General features: G+C 35.4%; 1 long non-coding RNA gene across 1 annotated transcript in view; it reads left to right on the forward strand.

Annotated features, from left to right (window-relative positions):
• LOC111087145 overlaps positions 1-6,740 on the forward strand; it is a 15,228-nt gene that overhangs the window by 4,225 nt on the left and 4,263 nt on the right. The window lies entirely within an intron of this gene.

Consider the following 6,740-nt stretch of genomic DNA (forward strand, 5'->3'; position numbering starts at 1 on the left):
GTTTAACTGTTTGACGAACGATTAATGAAGTTTACCGTACCCCTACTGTTTAACTGTTTGACGAACGGTTAATGGAGTTTATCGTACGTCTATTATTTAACTGTTGAAAGTATGACACGTGAGTTTGCTTATCAGACTTGCTGTCTATCTATAGGTAGAACCAACAACACCGCAGTTTGTAGTTTTCGAACAAAATAAGAGATAGAAATATTGAAACTGTTTGGTATGTGTTACGCTAAACAAAAAATAGGCTTATCACAAACTGACAATAACTGCAACACTACTTTCCATTCACGCTTCCTAAAGGTTAGTCTCATGGCTGATTGTAATCATAATTATACTGACAGTCGAGTTCTATAGCGCAAATAACAATTTAGACATCCAACCATGACCATGGTCTATACATTTTAAATGTCAGTAATGTTGGGATAATGCTTAGTGTTTGGTATTGTACATAAACTTTAAGCTTTTTTATCAAAGTACATGAGTCTCTCAATAATCATTTAGTGCTAACAAAACGTATCTAAATCTTAAATCTTGTACAAATTTTGACTCATCAGAACAACTTACTGTGATCTAAGAGACAAGAGGGTGTTATAGCAAGTAAGCACATTTAGCTCTAAGAAACAGGAGGGTGTTATAAGCAAATAAGCACATTTATCTCTTCATGAAGTATACGCACTAAGTCAGAGGATTTAATAACAACTTCCGATCAGAGTAAACTACCTACTTAGATCGAAAGTAAAAATCGCCCCAGTAAGTAGTATATCTAATTTGTTCGACTCAAAGCTAAATTTTCTTTGGATGTTGCACAACATGCCATACAGTGGAAAATAAAATCGCCACACAGAGCTAAATGTGCTTACTTGATACAACACCCCCTGTCTCTTGGTGCTTTCTTGAAACAGAAAACTAAATTCATTGAACACAGTAACTTTTGAAGTACGCATTAGATAAATAGTGCGTACTGCCGGTTGAACCTTAAAACTAAAAAACAAGAGCATAGTCCCTGTTGAAACACAAAGCTATATGATTAGAACATAGTCCTTATTGAAACACAAAGCCATATGATTAGAACATAGTCCCTGTTGAGCAATAAAGCTAATACATAGAGCATAGCGTCTGTTTAACCATAAAGCTAAAAGACAGAGCATAGTGCCTATTATGCCATAAAGCTAAACACAGAGCATATTATCTGTTGAGCCATAAAGTTAAATACACAGAGCGTAGTGTCTATTGTGCTATAAAGCTAAACATAAAGCGTAGTGCCTGCTGAACCGCAATGCTAAAAGACAAAGTATCGTGCCTTTGTACCATGAAACTAAAAAATAGAGCATAATGCCTATTATAGAGCTCAGACAAGAAGGTGGAATAGGGTGACACATAAGTTTGCTTTGAGCTACCAGTCTCCTTTCAGGAGGTAAATACCGACAATCGAGTACTAGATGATGATTGTTAAGGGTAACAACGAACGTTCGGCACCAACAACTATAAATATGACTTTTGCTCTGGCCGAAAAAAGATTTGGTTAACTGTGCGTTAAATTAATTTAATTTATTTTGAAATATTAAGCTAAATACATAGAGGGTATTGCCCATTAAAACAAAATTAAATACTTAGAACACAGTGCCTGTTGAAATACAATACTACATAAACAGAGCATAAACTCTCTAAGACTATTATTGACGCACACAGCAAAAAAGTGAGGAATACTTGTCGTTTCTTGTACGCGCCATATTAAGTCCTAAATAAGTTGAACATTTCCTTAATAAAGATGTTTTAATTTCATTGTACGGGTCACTGGTTAGGCCACATTTGGAATACTGTGTTCAGTCTTGGGTTCCTTACCTTAGGAAAGACATTGAATTGTTTGAAAGGGTTCAGAGGAGGGTTACTAGAATGGTGCCTGGGATGGAAGGGTTGTCATATGACGAGAGGTTGAAATCTCTCAAATTGTTTTATCTTGAAAATAGAAGAGTTCGGAGGGATCTGATTGAGGTGTTTAAGATTGTAAAGGGAATTGATAGTGTTGATGTATCATTTTTTTTCATACTTAATAGTGAGAACAGTAAGACTCGGCGACATAAATATAAATTTTGGCAGGGTAGGAGTCATCTTCAGCTAAAACAGTTTTATTTTTCTAACATGGTGGTTGGCCTTTGGAATGGGTTACCTTCAGATGTTGTAGAGGCAGTAAAGTTAAGTGAGTTTAAGAGAAAGCTTGGTAAGTATATGAATGATAAGGACTGGCTTTAAGATTTTTAATATTCTATTTTTACTTATTGATAGTTTTACTTTAGTTTAGAGGATGGAACAGCCGAGATGGATCAATAGGTCCCATGCTGTCTCTAAACGTTATGTTATATTAATGCGCACTGTGTTACTAAATATTTTGAATTTTGTATTCTGTTTTCTCATTAACTAAATATGTGCATTTTTATCTGAAAGTTTGGTTGTCAGTACTCAAGATTCTTAATCAACATTAGATATATAAGGTTATTCAGTAGATAAATCGCTATCTAAGTGTACAAGTTATATTTAATACATGATATATTCGACTGCTTTGTAGGTTTAATTAACATTTATGATTCACGTAAACGTAAAAATTGAAAATGGAACTATTCGCTCACAAATACATAAAATGTTTTCACAGGGTAGTAAACCAAGAGTACGTACAAATTGAAAATAGAATTAACGAAGTTTTAAAGATAAAATTGAAATGATTTTTTTGACTAAAATAAAAATAAATTTAACTATTATCATTATTATTTAAGAACTAGATATACCTATCACTACGTATATTATGGTGTTCCGTCCTCTTTCTTTAATAATCCAATCAACATGGTCTCTTGGCGGCAGATTATCACCTTTTGATTAAGTATATCAAAATCAATTTAGTAATATAAACAAAAAAATGCTACTAAGACAGAATATTTATTTCCACTACATTGTCGCTGTTTGTCTCAAATGAAAAACAAAAAGTTATCATGCGACTTGACTCTTAAGAAGTTGAAACTCCGTGATTTTAGTTTTCAAGGTAAACATTAAAGTTAAACATTTTCTGGTAGAGGTCGTATACTTTTACATTTTAAAAGAGATACAAACTTGAAATAGTTTTAAGCAAATGTTTTACTTTTTTGTTCTAAAATATTCGCGCAAAGCTACACAAGGACTATTTGTGCAGAGCCATCTCTAATTTTGAACTTACAGACTGGTGAGAAGGTAGCTAATCAACATCGACAACTCTTGGGAAAATAAGTAATAGAAAAATGAATCAGAAAGGAAGAGAAGATAAAGGACAACTTTACAAAACAAAACAAAAACAATCAAATATAGTAGATTCTTAAAAACAACCACTAAGGATTTTAAGAGAGGAAAAACTTGCTGAACCATACGCAATGAGTTATCTGTTCTATGTTCATTTTCAGCTCTAAGCTTTACAGCTGAGCCACTGGTAGGATACCGTGCTACTTAATATTTTGAATTTTGTATGTTATTTTCTTATTAGCTAAACATGTACATTTTTGTCAGTACTCAAGATTCTTAATCAACCTGACCCGGCATGGCCGAGTGGTTAGGGCGCTCGACTAGCAGTCTGCGGGTCGAGGGTTCGAATCCCCTTTCCACCAAACATGCTCGCCCTTTCAGTCGTGGGGGCGTTATGATGTGATGGTTCGTAACAAGAGTAGCCCAAGAGTTGGCGGTAAGTGGTGATGACTAACTGCCTTCCCTATAGTCTTAAACTGCTAAATTAGGGACGGCTAGCACAGCCCTCGTGTAGCTTTTCGCGAAATGACAAATGTCGCTTAATCAACACTAGATATATAAGATTATTTAACACATAAATCGCTATCTATGTGTGTACCAGTTACACTTAGATTGCTTTGCAGCTTTAAATCAACATTTATGACTCACTTAAACGTTTAGGTAAATAATGGATGACCATATACAACAAGGAAAATACTCGATTAAACCAAGAAAAACAAACAGAATTTATAGAACTTCATGCCATTGAAGTAAATGATACATTAAGATGGATTTTTCGCCCTTTTTTTGGTACTAAACTTATATTATTGAACCGACGGTGATTATACTCAGGTTTGTTTGTTTGTTTGTTTCTATGCTTATATTTGTATCTTAGCATCGTCTTCTACGATCTATAACATCGGCAAGTCTTCGGATTTACAACGCTAAAATCAAGGGTTCGATTCCCCTCGGTGGACACAACAGATAGTCCAGTGGGGCTTTGTTATAAGAAAACACACTCACACTAGAGTTGAATACACTATCGCCTCTTCTGTAATTATAGCACGGATGGAAGAGACAGTAGAAAGATGGCGACTTCTACAGTGGAGCTTTACAAGTACAGTAAATGTAACAGAACATGTGTATAAGTTTTGTTGTTGTTGTTTTTTAATTCGATACTGAACATTTCTGTAGTTATGATTAATAAACTGAAGACAAGTACAAACGAGAATTAATAATACTAACGCACCGGTTCTTCGTGTTCGAAACGTATTCTCGAAATCAATAGAAAGTAGGCCAAAATAACTCTATATGTTAAACACGCTGTCTAAATCCTCTAGAAAAAAAGGCCTGCCCCTTGTTAACATTCGTTGAGTTGTGTTAACGTTGGCGCACTCTTTCTCATTTCTGCTCATTTTTATACCGGCAGAGACTAGTAGACGTAGAAAAAAAAATCCCTTAGTTATTAAATTGGAAAGCTAAGTCTAGAAAGGGTCTACGCCTACAAAACGAAAGTTTTAGTGACTAACTGACTGATACAATGATGTAAGAAGGATTTACAAACTGGGGATGCTTGGCTAGATATGCAAATTTTACAGTGAGAGATTGAAAGTATATAAAGAGCTCCCATGTTGCCAAAGGCAGCTCAGTCTAGTGGGGTCTGTGGGCATGCCCCCAGAAAATGAATATAATTATCTAATTTATAGTTACTATGTAAGTCAGATATGTAAAAGGATACAGCACTTCCGGTTCCTCTGCGATAAGTGCGGATGTAGGAATGGTAGCTCATGGATATACAGATATGTAAAAGGATACAACACTTCCGGTTCCTCTGCGATAAGTGCGGAAGTAGGAATGGTAGCTCATGGATATATGTTTGTTGAATTTCATGCAAACCTATTCGGAATCTATCTAAGTTAGCTTTTCATAATTTAGAATTTATAGACTAGAGAGTAAGAAGATGGTTAACACCACACACTTGGACTACGTTAATTGGATAGTAGGGTTGACCGTCACATTATGATACCTTCATGGCTGAAAGGTCGAGCATGTTCGGTGATGAGATACTAGTCTTTGACTCGAGCGCACTAATTATCAGGTCATGTCAGGCTGTGAACTTATATACTAAACATTTATCGTTAACAATTTTTGAAACAGTTATGGATAGTTCTCTATAGAAACCAACACTACGGTGAAAACTGGCGATTCGCTGGGTTGGGAATTTCACTTACTGTACAGTTTGACAACTGAAGGTTTGACATGTTATGCGAATCAAAAATGTTATTTAGGTCCTAAAATAGCTTACTGCATGAATAAAAATTGTAAAGAAATAACACAAATGTGGACATGTGATTTCAACGGTTTTAGTTATCTTGAACGTGTTATCTGATACAAACAGTAGCAAAAAAGTAATGTTGCACGGGGTACTTACCCCAAAGGGAGACAAAAATCGACGAGTAGCAGTTCTTGTTAATTTTACAGGGTAGGGACGCCGAATACAAAGTTCGCTCTGGCCACAATTTTGATAGGGCCGACTCTGACGTTGATATGTTCTAAAGATGTTCTATAACTTACAGACTAGGCAAAGAGAAACATTATTTTCTGTGGAGTACAGAAACGATACTTGCCGGTAATGTTTGGAGACAAGTTGTACCTCTGTACTCCACGGAGGACTTGATCTAGCGGGTCTTCGAAGATCTACGTTCTGTGGATCTTCTGTAACACAGCATCAGTTGACCACAGAACATGCGCTGATATTATCAGTATTGTGCTCATTGGTAAGAACGTTGAGAAGTTGTGGTCATGTTGTATATGTTTTATAGTATGACTTCTTCGACATCAGAACACATCCAACACCACCTGGTCAGCATGATTAGGGTCCTCCGGTGGAACAGCGGTAAGTTTACGGACTTATAACGCTGAAATGAGGAGTTCGATTCCACATGGTGGACACAGCAGATAGCCCAATGTGGTTTTATCCTAAAAAAAAAGACAAACAAGGTAGTTGATTACAACCGAGATTTCTGCCGACAAAGATAATACACAGAAATAACTGACAATTCCATAGGTTAGTTCGAATGCTGTGCAGATTACACGATTCTAAAGTTTATTTTAGGTGGACATCACGTAATTGATAACTTACCTTTCCATTTTGTCGTGTTCTCCTTTATCTACCTGTGAACTAATATGAATATCATCAGATTTGTTGATATTAATATAACATTTTCTGTAAGTATTTGAGGAGTTATTAACGCATAGAATATTTAGATTAACATACAGATTCATTCATATTAGTGGTTACAATTTCGGAAATTACGACGTGGTAAGGATAGAACAATTAATAATATTTGTTGCTATGCTTGTACAAATCACAGTCATTTTAAGCCCTTATTGACAACCAGTCTTTATCCTACTCATGTCATTCTCATTAAGTAGATATCTCTAGTAGATATCATACACTTGTTATCGTTAATCAGTTGGTATATCGTTAAGAC

Source organism: Limulus polyphemus, unplaced genomic scaffold (assembly GCF_000517525.1).
Source record: "Limulus polyphemus unplaced genomic scaffold, Limulus_polyphemus-2.1.2 Scaffold1794, whole genome shotgun sequence".
Taxonomy (NCBI): domain Eukaryota; kingdom Metazoa; phylum Arthropoda; class Merostomata; order Xiphosura; family Limulidae; genus Limulus; species Limulus polyphemus.